We start from the raw sequence: 17489 nt of genomic DNA, 5'->3' as shown, positions 1-17489 counted from the left end.
GAGAGGAGAAGAAGAAAAAGAAATTTATTGTCTCATGTGTCTGGAGGCCAGAAGGCCAAGATCAAGATGTCAGCTGGACCACAGTCCCACTGAAGGTGCTAAGGAAGGATCTGTCCTAGGGCCCTCTCCCAACTTCTGGTAGTTCCTTGGCTTGTGGCAACATAACTCCAATCTTAAAATGGCATTCTTCTTGTGCGTAAACTGTGTGTTCAAATTACCCCTTAAAAAAGACATCTTATTGAATTGGGACCCACCCTAATAACCTCATTTTAACTCAATCATCTGCAAAGACCTGATTTCCAAACAAAATCACAGGCACCGGGGGTTAGGACTTCAACATTCTTTTGAGAATGGGAGGCACATTTCAACCCACAACAGCTTGTTAAGCGGATACGCAGGTACTGAGAAGTATGAGCAAGGGGGAAAAAAGACACGCGCAGAAGAGCAAGAAAGAGGACTTGCATGAAAACAAGGGTGAACAGGTAAGAAGAACCTAGATCATGAAGTGTATCACATGATCTCTGAAGTATATCCTCTGTGCAGAGGATAAAAGTCACAGAAAATGCTTTACCTGCAGTGTGACTGATAGATGGACAGAGGCTGTACTAGAGACAGGGAAAGTGTGAGCTTACTGTAGCTTTAATTCAGTGAATACTTATGGAAAAGGGTGATTGCACTTTGGGAGAGAGTAAAGGCCAGAGTAAACGGAATAGAAACTGACATATATTAATTGCCCACCAGAGGCTACTAGCTATGTATTACCTCGTTTAAATCTCACAGCACATGTCATACATCCTGATTCTTCTATTTTCATAAGTAACTGAGAACCTTAAGTTTAACCCAAGATGACACACGTAGTAAGTAGTAGAACCAACACTCAAATACAGGTTCATTTAACTAAAAGGCCAAAAATTCTAGTGCAAATATTTAGTGTTCAGGAGTGAGAGAAATAATTAGAAGAAATAACAGTAACAAAGATTCAGAACAGTCAATATGTTAAGTGAACTTTTAGGGGAAAAACTGGGCTGGAGAGAATAAATATATGTATTCATATAAAGAATAATTTAAAGATTTATCAGAAACTAGTAAAAGTTGTTACCTGGAAGTAAAGTGTAGACAGCAGAGAAAGAAAAAAAGTAGAAGTAGGAGTAGGAAGAGAACACCTGACACATACTTTTTATACTGTTTTGATTTTTTATCCATGTGACATACTTCCTTTTCAAAAAGCAGCATTAAACATTTTACAAAGAAAGAAAAATTCACTGGATTATGTGTTTTTTGGGGGGTTGAGTTCGGTAAATTCTTTATAGGTTATTGATAGGCAGAATACAGAAGATTATACAGGTACTTAGAAATTGCCTTTGGCCTTTTGGTAAAATCCCACAATATTGATCTTGTTTATTTAACATACCTGATTTGTCATTATCACTATACATTTTATTTAATGTTGTTTAGAGAAAAGAGAAAACATCTTTAATGACTCTGTGCCGGTTAAAAAGACAACTAAATCCGGTAACAACGTAGAAAAAATTAGAATCAATAATCTCTTATTTTGTTAAACCACTAATCTCCATGAAACATAAAATCAATGTACTTATTTAGACATAGAAAGAAATTGCATGCAAATGAATGGGATGGTTGGGGGAGAGCTTTATTACAGTTATACCAGAAGTAATACCTGGCCATTAATAAAATACAATACTAAGAATTTAAAACCTTGCTGTTTACAATGAAAAAACATACAGGGGGAAAGGATGTAGGATTAATGCACTTCTATTTCTATTAATTTCTTTTTTTTTTTAGTAGGCTTCACACTCAGTGCAGCGCAGAGACCAGTGTGAGGCTTGAACTCATGACCCTGAGATCAAGACCCGAGCTGAGATCAAGAGTGGGACACTTAACTGACTGAGCCACCTAAGCACCCCTATTTAATTTCTATACTCATTAATTAAAATCAAAAATTGATTCACACAAATCTTCCACAACTTCTCTACTATACAATTCTTGTCTTATCAGAGCAAGGAAATATAACTAGTTGGTACTGAGAGTGGGAAGAAAACCCTTATAGCAACATGAATGGCTCCTAGACCACAGTTATTATTATTTCAACCCTTTTACACTAAATGGCCCTTTCAGTGAAAATGATAGCCACACAAGAGTGGAAGATGAGAGAGCTGGTGCTTAGCCAACCCTTATTTTTAAAAAATCTTTAAAGAAAATTTTATTTTAAAATTTAAAGGTCATAAAGCACTTCTCTTAAAAGAAGTTGTCTGGTTTTTGTCCTGCATCAATCATGTATTCCTTTCTCCTGTAACTGCTATTAGACACATAATATCTTCAAACATACTGTCAAACAAGAACTCCAAAAATGTCTTTATTGATTGGATGCTCTGCCCAATGAAAAATTATCTTTTTATTGGAAATGGCTGTCAGAGCTATTTTTATTGCTCTCCTAAGGGCTCAGTCTGTAATCATGTACACACTTCTCTACTCTGAGAAGAAAATGAATTAGATGACTGCATCTCTTTTTCAGACTGCATATTTATGCCATTTTAGGAGTTCAAACTGTGGATGTGAAAGTAATTGATACTCTGCATTTGGTGCCTTTTCCTTGAAGATCTTTAGAGTCATAGAGATAGAAAAATCACTAAGGACAGAAGGCTTGCAAATCTGCTACAAGTTTGTTACTTTTAGTTTAAATCTCTTGAGGAAAATTGTCCCCACATTTAACTTCTGGAGGCAACAGTAAAGCCTATAAAACCTTGTAGAAAAGGAATTTCCACATGCCTATTTGCATTAAAGGCCACAAGTAGCACTTCCCTCATCTATTCTTTTCAAAACAGAACTATCTATTCAACTGGAAGTGTCTAGCTGTCCATACGATGAACTGAAGGGTCTGTGTTCACAGACTGGTCTCCAAATATCTTCTCCAACACATCTGAGAATTTAACAATAAATATTTGTTCATCTTAGTTAAAGCTTTGCCTCCCCAGAAATTTTTTGTCAAACTTCAAATAGGCATAAAAGATTAACAAATTTAAATATCCTAAAAACATCTTTGGGGAAGTCAGCCTATTGGCTTGTTTTCCAACACGATAACCAAGAAAACAGCCAACAGTATGTGTTTAGCTTTAATAAAGAGACAAAGCATAGGTCTAAGTAATGGCCACCATATAAATAGGACAGGAACAGGTGTTACCCACCAAAAAGGAACTACAGAAAAAATAGCAAAGGAGAGCTAAGAATGGGGAAAGCTAAGAGAAGATGTGCAAGTACAAAAAAATGGGTTTGCTCTGTTCTTCCATTATGCATACTGGTGGCCCTGCCATCAACTGTCCATTACCTACATGTGAGTGACGCACTTGAAATACTATTTTTGAACTATTGTTCACTCCATTGTGATATTTTCTTGACACCAAAAATGTCTTTAAGCTAGCTCCTCCAAGGAATTCATACTAGTATCAAAAATTACTTAAAAGATAAAACAGGAAAGGGAGAGAAATCTACCAGGGGAAAAAAATAGATTCCAACACAAAATATAAAGAAGCATGGAATCAGTTGATTTTTTTTTTAATGTTTATTTATTTTTGAGAGAGAGACAGACAGAACGTAAGCAGGGGAGGAACAGAGAGAGAGGGAGACACAGAATCCAAAGCAGGCTCCAGGCTCTGAGCTGTCAGCACAGAGCCTGACGCAGGGCTCAAATCCACAAACTGTGAGATCATGACCTGAGCTGAAATTGACGCTCAACTGACTGAGCCACCCAGGCGCCTCTCAGTTGATATCTTAGACTATCTGTGACAAGATGCTTTTAAGTGAAAAAAATTGAAGAAAAGGGAATTTTTTAATATATTTTCCTATGAATAGAAAATCTTAATAAAGCGAATGCCAATTCAAATACAAAGATTAACTGCTAACTTTTATGTGGGCTTAGTAGATGTGCTAAGATTTCACCTCTCATGTATAATGTCTCTAAGAATCAACTGACAGTCCTTCTCTTCTCTGAAGAGAAGGTTCACTTTTGTTTCTGAGTAGAACCTATCATATTCTTAGAACTCTATGAATGAAATTTTCCTGTTCCTAAGCCAGCAAGTGAGAAAGCTGCATTCTCTTTCGATGTCTTGGGCACAACTATGAAGTTAAACCCATAATCATGGCCAAATCACTACTGTCCATAAAACAATGTATGATTAAAGTAACTTGTCCTAACAGCATTTCCTCTTCCAAAATCACCAATACCAAGGGTGGTATGTAACATTTGCATTATTCCTAGAACTATACTGGAATGAGCATCCTTACAAAGCACTTTTCAAGAGTCTACTTAAAATAATGAAGTGGTTAAAGCAAACACCAAAATATTAATGATGATAATTGTTATGTGAAATTTAAAATTACAAGCATTTTTCTTCTTTTTGACTTCCTAGAGTATGAATTTTTCACAATTAGAATATATTATTGTAATAAGGAAAATATATACAGTTAATTTCAATCTTTGACAATAAAATTTCCCAAACAAAACTAGTATCTCTCCATGAATGTAATTTTTGTTACTAAAATTTCTTTTCTAGTACTTAGCATTTTTCGTCCATATATTCTATTTTCTTGTGCAGATATGTCATAGATTATAAGCTCTCTGAGGACACATTCTGGGTCATACATGTGTTTATACCTCATATTTGGTAAGTGAGAGTACCTCATGTTTGGAAAATGATCAGTAGGTATTTGAGGAATGAATACTTCCATGAATGCAAAAGGTTAGAATTTATATATTCATCAGATATTTAACAGAACTGGTAAAATGTTGAAATACTTCTGTACTAATCAGTAAATACTATAATAGTAATATACTAAGCAGAAAGATTTACTAAAAGTATCAATTATACCTTAAATTCATTAAAGGTGCCTGGATGGCTCAGTCAGTTGAGCACCCAACTCTTGAATTAGGCTCAGGTCATGATCCCAGGGTCATGATCAAGCCCCACATTGGGCTTTGCACTGAGCATGCTGCCTGCTTAAAATTCTCTCTCTCCTTCTGCCCTTCTCCCCTGCTTACACACACACACTCTCTCTCTAAAATAAAATAAATATATAAATAATTAAAAAGTAATACATAATAATTTAAATTCATTAATTCAAGGTAATTGTCAGGGTATATCATGAAAATAAATCCTAAATGGTCCTCCCATATGAGAGATAAGAAATATAAGCAATAACCACCTGTGTGTCCCACATCACAGTACGCAGCAAGAGTATACTGCACAGGGCACCTGGGTGACTCAGTCGGTTAAGAATCTGACTTCAACTCAGGTCATGATCTCACAGTTCATGGGTTCAAGCCCATGGGTTCAAGCTGTCTGTACTGACAGCTTAGAGCATGGAGCCTACTTCAGATTCTGTGTGTGTGTGCGTGTCTCTCTCTCTCTGCCCCTCCCCCTCTCACACTCCCTGTCTGTCTCTCAAAAATAAAATAAGCATTAAAAAAAAGTAAAAAATAAAATAAAATAGTGTATTATATTCCCAAATTACATAGTTACTTCTATTTTTAAGTGGTTTAGTTTTTTTTCTTTGGTTTTATTGTCAGGACTTCACATTTTTAAAATAGTAAGTGCAGAAAAGAAAAAGAAAAAAAAATTTTTAAATAGTAAGTGCATAGTTTCTTGGTATTTACACATGCAAAACTTTATAATAAAATATTAAATACTCAGAATTAAAAGACTATAAAGTTAGAATAGTTTCACAATGTTCCTTATGAATATTATAAATGTTAATTTTCTGAATCTGTAGGAAAACAAAGCAGAAACCATACTAATAAAGAACATCTTCTAATACTGTACAAAGTGATAATAGTCTAGGATATCTTTTGATGCTGAATATGAATCCGTGCAAAGAAAAAAATTTTACTTCTGGAATGAAAAATGAATTATTTGAACAAAAATATGACTGGCTTATTTTCTTAACAAAATTTTGAATATGACGGGCTTATTTTCTTAACAAAATTTTGAATAAAAATGATGATCAAAAGTGTTATTGATTAAAATTCATTTTCATCAGCACAACACTCAAGTTCCAAAAGAGAAAATGCAATTAATTAAGGGATACTGCATATAAATTTCACACACTAAAGCATTTAAAATAATTATAAGGTCAAAAGATATTTAATCAGTATCAATAAAGCAAATAAAAAATATTAAAATCTCTCATCACATAATACTTAACATGCATTTATAACACTATGCACAATAAAAATCATCAAGCATTTTTATATGTGAAATATTTACACATAACTTGAAAAAAAAAAAAGAACACTGCTATTGTATATCACTACAATCCAAATTTAGATTTTCACTTATTGTAAAAACTTATCTACTGCAAATGTTCTCAAAGTGTGGCCCAGGGACCCCTGGGATCTCTGAGACCATTACAGGGAGTGTGGAAAGTTAAAATTATTTCATAGTAATACTTGGATGTCATCTGCCTTTTGTAACTATCATGCCCTCGTTTTCATAAAACTTTCATAAAAGTGAGCCCTCCCATCCTTGCATGTTTAAATAAGTTAATATGCATACATGTCTTATAAAAGCATATCCTTGACAAATATAAAAAGATATTTATTAGGTTGCTAATGAGCTACCTGGGAAGGAAATGAAAAGGTAGAAGAAGGAAGAGGAAAGCTAGCAGAAATAGAATAAAATACATTTTAAAATAGGTAGATGATTACATTTGTACATTTAGATAAAATAATGGGGAAAAAATACAAGAGCTTTTCAAAAGAAAAAAAAGGCCACCCAAACAAGTTTTTAAAAAGAATTTAAACTATTGGTTGCCAGGGGCACATGGTGAATTAGTCAGTTAAGCATCCAACTCTTGATTCCATCATGATCTCATGGTAGGTAAGATTAAGCCCCATGTTGGGCTCTACACTGACAGCATGGAGCCTGCTTGGGATTCTCTCTCTTTCTATGTCCCTCCTCCATGAGCCTGTGCACACGCAAGTGTGCTCGCTCTCTCTCTTTCAAAAACAAACCAAACTAAACTAAACTAAAACTACTGGTAGCTAAACTTTTTGGTTCATGGTAATCTTTAATGTTACCTTTAATGTCATGACTTAATTTTTTCATGACATCTGTAGTCCAGAAGAAATACATAAGAGTTCTGTTAGGTACAAACAACTTAATAACTCTTTATATCCCAACCACTCAATTGCTATTTAGAAGGACAATTAACACAAATTGAAAAAAAGAATATTTTAATTTTAACCACATTTACTTACTAATGGGATGCATGTGTCTACTGATCACTGCACAACTTCTCAAGCCTTAGAATCAGTTAGAAAACTGTCACTCTCATTTCCTGCCACACAATGATTGGCAACGTTACCTGCTTTATAAAAGAGTAGTCACCAAAAACCCAGGTTCCTGAAGATACTACCTAATCAAAAGGAATGTAGGATAAGGATAATCTAACGTTGAAACTATGAACCATCCCAGAGCAGTAATTTGTGTATCACTGTGTTTCCCTTGAACATTTAAAATATCCTGCAGTACCTCTGTGAGTTGCCTTCAGTGCCCCAAGGCACTTCAGTGCATTTTGGGAACAATGGATTTAAAGCTTGAAGTGCTTTTCTTTGTCACCATGGTTAGTTCTGCATTAGCCAATTGTCTGTGGTTAGAAAATTCCATTATTAACAACTAAGCAAAGTTTAAAGTAAATTAGCAATCTTCCAGCACAGAGAAACAGGATGTTTGAGAAGATTTTTGACAGCTCATGGATTTGGAAAATTCATGCTGCTTGCTCTGATACACATGCTTTCTTTTCTCCTCATCTTCTGAGATCCCTTTCCCAATTCAACAGTGGTATGAAAAATTTAAAGATGATTCCATGTAAAAGTAAAATAATGACCCTGGAGAGTTCAGGAACCTACTATCTTCGATACAGGCCTATGACCATTTAGAACTACTGCACCAGAAAACACCTAGGGAAGGTGAGGAAGATACAATGATATAAACCAAGTTCTTAATTGCTTCATTATTGATGCATAATTCCAGATCCCCAATCTCAGTGAATATGTGTGAGCAGCACACAAATAGTACTGACAAGTAGAAACACTATGTATGCATGGACAGAATTTCCCTCTTGGCAAAGCACAAAAATATCATCAGCTTTAGGCAAAGAATAAAAAAGCAGAAATTATTGTTTTGCACAATTTCCACTTAAAAAATAAATATTCTAAAGCTTTTGACTATGTGGAAGGAGTCTGAGAGAATTACTATGATTGGTCTCCATCCCCAAACAGTTAACTGTTCTTGTAGGGTTAACATTTAGTTAGCCCCTCTAACCTAGTTTAGGATTACAATATAAACACCTCACTCAGAAACTACAAGTTATGCAGCCCTCTATCTCTAAATAAAATTTAATTTCCACCTACCAAAGAAGGTTTCAAAACTGCAAACTTCCCTTTATTTTGCTCCTTTCTTATTTATTGTTTATCTATGACAATCAAGAAGAATCACAGGCCCACAGAGTGTTACTGTTCTATCAACTCTATCTCACTCTTCATTGCTATCCAGCTTTTTCTGCTACAGTACATAGCATAATTTTCTCCTGGTGGGATGTAATGGCATTACAATTAGAGTGAGGGCTATTTTCACCTTAGCTCCATCAAACCAGAACTGAACTAGATTAAAAACAACTGGAGGGTTGAGGGTAGAGATAGGGAGAGGGCTAATGACAGAAAGGAATCCTGAGAAACTCCAAGTGAATGCGACAGAATAGCTGAAGGCTGAGACAGGGTCACTTGGGAATGGGGGCAGGAATCTACACATCCCCTTCCCCTCTTAGTGCTTAAAAATCACTTTCCAGTTCCCATGTCCCACATTTCCTTCCTAGTTAAATCTTCAGGCCTATCCTATAAAGGCTGCGGAACTGCTCTGTGAGAAACTGGTCACTCACAGATTGTGTGTTGGGGGCATGTTCTCACATTACTGTTCCAACATTTAGAAACTTGCAATAAGACTGAAAGGAACCTGAGACAGGCCATAATTCCTTGCTTTCAAGCAAGTCTTTGTTTTAATCACACCACTTCCGTTCTGGAACATTTCTGCAGAAGCACCACCCTTCACATTAGCTCTCCATCACCCAATCCACTACTGTTTCTGCTACTGTAGAATGGACCTACCATCTTTCTTAATTTCAACCCATCTCCTTTGGAGCTATCATCCATGTGGGATAAAATGTCTAGTTGTAAAGTTTCCAGCTGGAGCATTCAGTGAACTAAATGACCATTTAAAATAGCACCTAGCACAATAGATGACACACAGCAGGTACTCAATAAATGTGTATTAAATAACCAAATAAAAAATGCTACAAGTTACAAGTAACTCTAGCATCAAATAAACTGTGTTCTTGATAAACACACACACACACACACACACACACACACACACACACACACACATTTTAAAACTTATACTGTAATTGGTTAAGTTGCATTTTTGCAACTATTAGCAAATCTAGACACAATGAGATTCAGATACAAAACATAACAGGTAAAAACACGTGGCATAATGACTGGCACACTTTAGCCATTCAAATCTGGTGGCTGAATTTAAATTATGTTAGACTGGGGTTTTTAATCACAGTGAAACTTAGATGTCAGCAATTCTTAACCTCAGACAAAATGCATTCCCAAGGTTAGTACCTCTGGACAGTACTTTATATCTTTGTCAAATTTATTCCATACCTACTCAAGTTATATCTTCAACATGAAATTCTCTTAGATTGTTAGAAATGAGCAGAAGACACGAATAGACACTTTTCCAAAGAAGACATCCATATGGCCAACTGACAGATGAAAAGATGTTCAACATCACTCATCATCAGGGACATACAAATCAAAACCACAATGAGATACCACCTCACACCTGTCAGAATGGCTAAAATTAACGTCAGAGAAAACAACAGATTTGGCAAGAATGCAGGGAAAGGGGAACCCTCTTGCACAGTTGGTGGGAATACAAACTGGTACATCACTGTGGAAAACAGTATGGAGGTTTCTTAAAAGTTAAAAATAGACCTATCTTATGACCCAGCAATGGCACTACTAGGTATTTACACAAAGGATACAAAAATGCAGAGTAGAAAGGACACATGCACCCTGATATTTATAGCAGCATCATTAACAATAGCCAAGGTATGGAAAGACTCCAAATGTCTATCAACTGATGAATGGATAAAGATGTGGTATATATCTCCAATGGAGTATTACTCAGCCATTAAAAAGAATGAAATCTTGCCATTTGCAACAACATGGACAGCACTAGAGTGTATTATACTAAGCAAAGTAAGTCAATCAGAGAAAGACAAATACCATATGATTTCATTCATATGTGGAATTTAAGAAACAGAAAAACATATGGAAGGAAAAACAAAGAGAGAAAGAAGCAAATCATAAAATGCTCTTAAAGATAGAGGAAAAAACTGAGGGCTGATGGAGGGAAGGGTGGGGATTAGGTATTAAAGACAGCACTTGTTGTGATGAGCACTGGATATTATATGTTAAGTGATGAAGCACTAAATTCTACTCCTGAAAACAGTATCACGCTATATGTTAACTACACAGCAAAAGAAAGCATTTCTCTGAAATTCCTCATCATGATTCCCACAAGAATTTTTTAACTCTTTCCTTATTTTCAACAGAGAAAAACTTCTTTTCCAGTTATGTAAAATGGGTAGTTTGTCATTTGCATTTAAAATGAGCAAAGGATAGAGTTATCCCACCACCTTGTGGACTATTAGGGTATTGCTACTTCAGAGCCAAAAGCACATTTTAATGGGAAGCTTGTGAACACTGAACACTGAACAGTGGTTTGCTCATGCTTTTCCAAATCCCCGCAGCTGTGCTGTCCCTGATTCCACATCATCAAATCTTACCCATTCCTCAAAGCACAGTTTAAAAGTCCCCTAATACAGCCTTCTATAACTGCAAATTAAAATTACAAGAAAATAGCTAAGTGAACATGTATCTCTGCTCTAAATTTCCATTCCACTTCTCTGGTTCCTCTTATTTTCTAGTTGTATTACATAGTTTTATCTTCCCTATTGGACTTTAAATATTTTTAGAACAAGTATATAATCCCTTTCAGTGGGGTACTGAAGCCAGCTCACACCTGCTCTCATGAACAGTTTAATACACAGAAATTTTGCAAGCCAGTTACTAAACTGTTGAAAGCTTAAAATGATCCAAGCTTGGATGTATATTTATACAACAGAAATCACAAAACATCACAAATCATGACACTTTAAAAAAATTATTTATCTTTAACTTCTCCACATCTCATTTTCTCTACATGTAATACATAGTGAGAAGTAGCAGTAACTTCTACCTCACAAGATTATTGTAAAGATTAAACAAAACCTACATAAAAGGCTTTGTCTAGCATCTGGCATATGGTATTTGCTCACCAAATATTATAATTATTCCCCATACTCCATCACAGTTCCTGGCAAGAGTAAATCCTCAATATATACTCAATTGTTGAATGACAAATAAAATCAAGAATTCCAATGGGAAATTTTAAGAGACTTTAGTTAACAGTGATAATAGTCTCAGGTTAACAATAGGACAAACCATTACCAGGGACATAAGCTCATACTTAGAAATAACCCATACATTTTCTTTCTTTCCCTCTTCCTCTAAATCAATCTCTGAGAGAGAGAGAGAGAGAGAGAGAGAGAGAGAGAGAGAGAGAGAATATCCTTATCTCCTTCAGTATCTCTCCGATTCTCATTTACTCTAAAGCGCCTTCCTTCCTCATTTCTCTTTTAACTTTATTTCATAATGCAAAATAAATAATTTATGCTGTACTCTGTTCCAAAAAAGCTTTGTGGTGAATAATAGATAACTTGGTTTCATGTTTAGTGAAGAAGCATTTTAAGTCTCTCCAAGGGAAGAAAATGAAGTAGGTTTTTAACCACCTCTTTCATTGATCCCATGCTCCTGTTTGGCTTTTGGCATAAAATGGGTTCTTTATATTGACTTTTGGGGAAAGACAAAATTAATTTTGCAACTACAAAGCTGAAAACCAAATTACCATTAATTCCAGACACTCTCCAAAAGAGGAAGAAGGAAATGACCCTGTCTTTTAAAGTTGATGTCACTCTTTTATCTCTACACCTATCTCATCCCAATCGTAATATGGTGTTTCTTTAGATATAAGGCAGCTTCTGGTAGTTAACTATGTCCAAAGATCTGCCATAGCTTTACTTGCTTACTGAAAAATAAAACCAAAAAACTGGAACAACCAATTAGTTCTACATAGAATATTATTTACTCCAGATGGTTTGAAATAAAATTCTAACTGTTCAAATATAAATTTATTCGCCTAAAATAAATTTTCCCTTGCTTAGATATTATTAACTACTACGGAATTTTTTAATGGTGAAAAATTAAAGTATTATAATACTACCTCTAAGATGACCATTTGCCCTAGAACATATAAATTCTGTCCGTGATCATTTCTAGTTTAAAAATACACATAGGTTGAAACAAAGAGCAGGTCCACAAGGTAGTGCAAGGCACTCTGTTTAGTGGAATATGTACATCATTGTTGGTCTACATAGTGCTCTTGTCCAAGAACATGTGGATGACAATGTGTGACAGGAAAGGGTTTCCTCCAAGAAGTGGAAATAAGGTGGGTGAATCAGAAATTAAAACTCCAACTAACCTGCAGGCATCTATATTTAAGATAATATATTGTGTTTGACTCAACTCCCAGACTGTTTCCAAAGGACACTGTCAAACACAACGATTCTTTTCTCCCACCAGCTGTCACCACCAAGTTGGCTATACTTTGTGTTTTCCCTTTGTGTTTGAAAGTCAGACCTAAAGCAGATGGCTGGACTCAGTGCCAGAGCAAAAGTAAAATTGGTTGTCTCACCTCAGGAGATACTGCCAGACTTCAGTAAGACAAAACTTGTAGCAACAAACACCTACAATATCTGGGGTCTGGAAAACACAAACTGAACCTCCTGTTTAATTTACCAAGTAAAAACAAACAAACACACAAACAAACAAAAAACATGTAGGGGGAATTGTAATTAGTTTGCTAAAAAATGATGAGAAAACTCACATATTTCATCTTCAGTGAGACACTGTTCCTGTGTCCTCAACTCTATAATTTCCAGGCTCTGTAAAAAAGCAAATTATATTCAATGTTCTTCTGAACTGAGCTCACAGATAAATTCTAAAACATGAAATATAATCTTCCAGAGCTGAAACTTTACTAAAGCAAATATATGTTAAGCTATTTGACTAAAAAAATACTGCAAATTAAAATTACAAGGGAACTAAATGGAAGGTGAGACTGTCCAACTGAGGGTATTAAAGCTAGAATCAGGATTAAAGAGGGGAATCCAGAACTGCAAGAAATGACCATTCATTAACCACAGTGTAATTATAACATATAACTGAGAGTGGAAGAGTTAGGATCAGTATAACACTGAAAAACCCCTCTTACTATTGCAAAAAAAAAAAAGTTTTACTTCCCATAAAAATAATCTTCTGGCCTTCCATTTTGAATCTGAATGGTTTCTGAGTTCAAAGAGCCACCTATTTGGTCTGTCCTAGGTGGCACAGAAACAGAGCAATTTGTTGCTCCCATTAACTTATTAAAAATGTCTAAAAAGACAAGAAAATAATTAACTTAGTAAAAATGTCTAAAAAGACAAGAAATCACTTCGACAGCCATTCATAAATTGGTGATTTTCTCTGCATTTTTATTACTACCAAGAGAGATGAAATCATATATGCAATAGATTTCTCTTATTCAGTCCCCTAGCTCAGATTACTGAAGACTAGCAAATTTATATAATAACAGCTGACTGTCACAAGGCGGAGACCTCAGTGGCCTAACTGACCATTTTCAGTAGTCAGGCTTCAAGAGTAAGCAGTAAGATAAAGGTTTCTTTTGAGGCAGACTAATTAATCTGATTATTTAATCAAAGCCCAAGGGCAACAGCCCTCAAAATAAAACTTTTTTCAGACCTTAAAAAAAGAATGTCTCAAATTACATGGTGCCCTTCACTACAGAAATCACTATACAATTAAACAATGTGAGGGTTAGAGGCAATGACCCCTCACACAGTTGAAAATACACATATAAATTTTGACTCCAATACTTAACTACTAATAGCCTACTGTTGACTGGAAGCCTTACTGATAACATAAACATTCTATTAGCACATATTTTGTATGTTATATGTGTTTTATACTGTATTCCTACAATAAGCTGGAGAAAAGGCTATTGAAAAAATAATAAAAATACATTTACAGTACTGTACTTTAAAATATCCATGTATAAGCGGACACATGCAATTCATACCTATGCTGTTCGAGGGTAAATTTTACTTTCAAATAAGATGAAATATTGTATATATTTTTTAATTTCATGATTTCTAAGCCTTAACTTCCTCCACAGCAGCTGGTGGAAAGGTAGCCTCTGAACATGGCTAAGACTTGGCAACACAACTTGTGAGAAACTTTGTCTTCAGAGAGGCAGCTTCAGACCTGGGCCCAAATCCCACTGTACCACTCATACATATAGGAGAGACAAAAAAAAAAAAAAAAAAACTATTTATCTGAACTTCGGTTCCCAGATTTTATCCAAGACAGCAAATATTGCCTACTTCATGAAGTGGTTGTGAAGATTAAATAAAAATGTATAATGTTTAGCATAGTGTGTAGAAATGTAGCATCCAATACAGTAGTCATTAACTCTATGTGACTATTTAAATCAAATCTAAATTAATTACAATTACATTTTTTGATGTTTATTTATTCTTGAGAGAGACAGACAGACAAACAGAGCATGGGTGGGGGAGAGGTAGAGAGAGAGGGAGACAAAATCCAAAGCAGAGTCCAGGCTCTGAGCTGTCAGCACAGGGCCGGATGCAGGACTCAAATCCACCAACCGTGAGATCATGCCCTGAGCCAAAATCGGATGCTTAACCAACTGAGCCATCCAGGTGCCCCTAAAGTAATTACAATTAAATAAAACTTAAAATTCAGTTCTTCATTCACACTAGCCATATTCCAAGTAATCAATAGTCACATGCAGCTTGTGTCTACTATACTGAACAGCATAAATACAGAACATTTTCATCATCATAGAAATATTTGGACATTGCTACAGAATGTAAGTACTCAATAAATGTCCATTTAATCTGCCTCGCATTTTTTCCTTCTCCTCATCAATTTCACTAAGTTCTCAGGATGCCCAAGATACTTCCATATCAGGAAAGAAAGCAGTATGATAAAACATATATGTGTTTATCACTTCTTTCACTTCCAGGAATATTGGAGTTCTAAAAGAGGACCAAAGTGCTTACCACAAATGGGAGTTTTACTGATGGGGATTTCAAGCCTTGCAGTCAGATACTGGAGAAGGTCTTTTTGCAGAAAAAGAGTATCCACAATGTTCAATTCATACCTAAAAATCTACCTATTCACAGCAATGACATTGATTTTAACACATTAACATTTACTGAGATGATGAAAAAGAAAAGAGCTTTTTCCCCTATAGAATTAATTTCACAACATTTTTTCCTGGTTGGAATATCTAAAAATAAACATAAATTATCAGCATTTTTCCAGAAATACTTTAACCATGTTCGTTTGGGTATTTGAGTAGAATTCTTTGCATCAGTCTTTTTGTTTCTTTGATTTAATTTCCTTTATCCTTCCAAATAACCAGAATTGGAGCTGGTAAGCTACTAGAGTGAACATACTGACAGAGGTATAGAAAGTTGCAGGAATTATAAAACATAGAAATTTAATAAAACTCCTAAGAAAAATCCTAGTGTCAGATGATACTTGAGGGTATCTAGTGAAATTATCTCATAGACCCCTGTAGACATGGGCTTAAATGTTCCAGGTAGATTTCTCTGCAACACGACATTTGTGGCACTAAACTTCAAAGGATACACATCTTTGCTTTCAAAATTATGAGTAGAAGAGGCTGGCCTATGTGCCTTATTATAAATGAGGAGAAAGGAGATGTAGTACTTTTTAAAAATCATGACCTTCGCTTATGCATGGCATCTTTCTAGGTAATATGCAAAGCTACATTCTCAAGTCAAAATGAAAATGTGTGAACCTAATTCCTTGAATGGCTTTTGCAAACAAGTTGCAAACACAGCCAATCTATTCTCATAGCCTTGGTCATAGTACTTGAATACACCTGGTAATAAATCTGATCATAGGTCTTTAATGAGTGAAATAAATTCCCTGCTGGTGATGTTTCAGGTTAAATAAGTACAGAATTCTCTTTTTTCACCTCTTTTACCTATGTTACTTATGCTAACAATATTCTGTACTTATGCTAACAATATTCTGATTGTGATTATTCCTCGATGCGTTTTGTTGTCAATACCAACAAGGTATGGATTTCATTAAACTACAGTGCAATGCTAAAAATATAGGACATGAGCAAGTTTTTTATTCTTCTGAAACCATATATTTGCTAGCAGTCTAAACACAAAAACATAAGCCACTGTCTTGTTAAAAGTACAAATAACACAGGATCATAGTTTTGTAAACTACAACTCTCAAGTTATTTTAATCAATAGCCATATTTTTTTCTTACTGCAAAATGATCCACATGCCATCCACTTTGACATACAATTTCAGCTAGTAAAAAGACACATTTTCTGAACAATTTACTTTCTATTCTGCTATCATTTTACAATATTGGGCACATATTATGTACAGTATAACTCATTATTATCCCTTCCACCAGGTATAAATTTTATGTTTCTTACTATTGTTGGATGTAAATTTCTACTCATGTTATCTTGGGAGGCATTCTGTAGTGAAAACCCATCAAAAAGACAAAGTATTCAAAATAAAACACATAACTTACCAACTTGTAAAATGAATACCAATTCATAAATATCAACTAACTTCTGTACAGAGCAGAGTGGCTGATATTCTAGCCTGAACCTTCTAATAATGATAATGGTAATAATAGTGCCGTCATCTCCAGTGGTCTAAATTCTTTGACTACAATTAAAGAAACCACACTGACTTCACCTAAATCCAAAGGAAGAATTTATTATAAGAATACAAATATGTAGTGTGAATTAAAAAGCGATCAGAACCAGAAATATCCAGGTGTTAGGAACTAAGAAATCCTCTCTCCTTGTCACTTATCTGCCTTGTTTTTCTCTGAGAAAACTATCTGCCTCTCCATCAATATACCTCTGCTTCTCCACCAATATGCCAAATAAAGCTACCTCCTGCTCCCAAATTATACATATAGTTTTAGCTGGGTTTGGTCTCAGTTACTCACAAAAACAATCTTAGTGGCCTAGTGTAAATAAAGTATGCATCAAGAAGTCAAAAGTATGAGTTAAGACTTAGGAGTCATGTAATACCAGCAAGCCCACTTGGGATGGGATGGGATGGGATGGGATGGGATGGGATGGGATGGGAT

At 35.1% G+C, this 17489-nt stretch overlaps 1 long non-coding RNA gene across 1 annotated transcript in view; it reads right to left on the bottom strand.

Moving 5' to 3' along the window:
- Positions 1–17489, bottom strand: part of LOC121041335 (uncharacterized) — a 57738-nt gene that overhangs the window by 32506 nt on the left and 7743 nt on the right. The window contains exon 2 of the long non-coding RNA XR_005795694.1: positions 13128–13185. This is a non-coding gene — a long non-coding RNA (uncharacterized LOC121041335). The remainder of the gene's footprint in view (positions 1–13127; positions 13186–17489) is intronic.

This window comes from Herpailurus yagouaroundi, unplaced genomic scaffold (genome assembly GCF_014898765.1).
Source record: "Herpailurus yagouaroundi ecotype Mexico unplaced genomic scaffold, PumYag 183, whole genome shotgun sequence".
Lineage (NCBI taxonomy): Eukaryota > Metazoa > Chordata > Mammalia > Carnivora > Felidae > Herpailurus > Herpailurus yagouaroundi.
The sequence above is the reverse complement of the archived record's forward strand: the minus strand, read 5'-3'. Positions and strand labels throughout refer to the sequence as shown.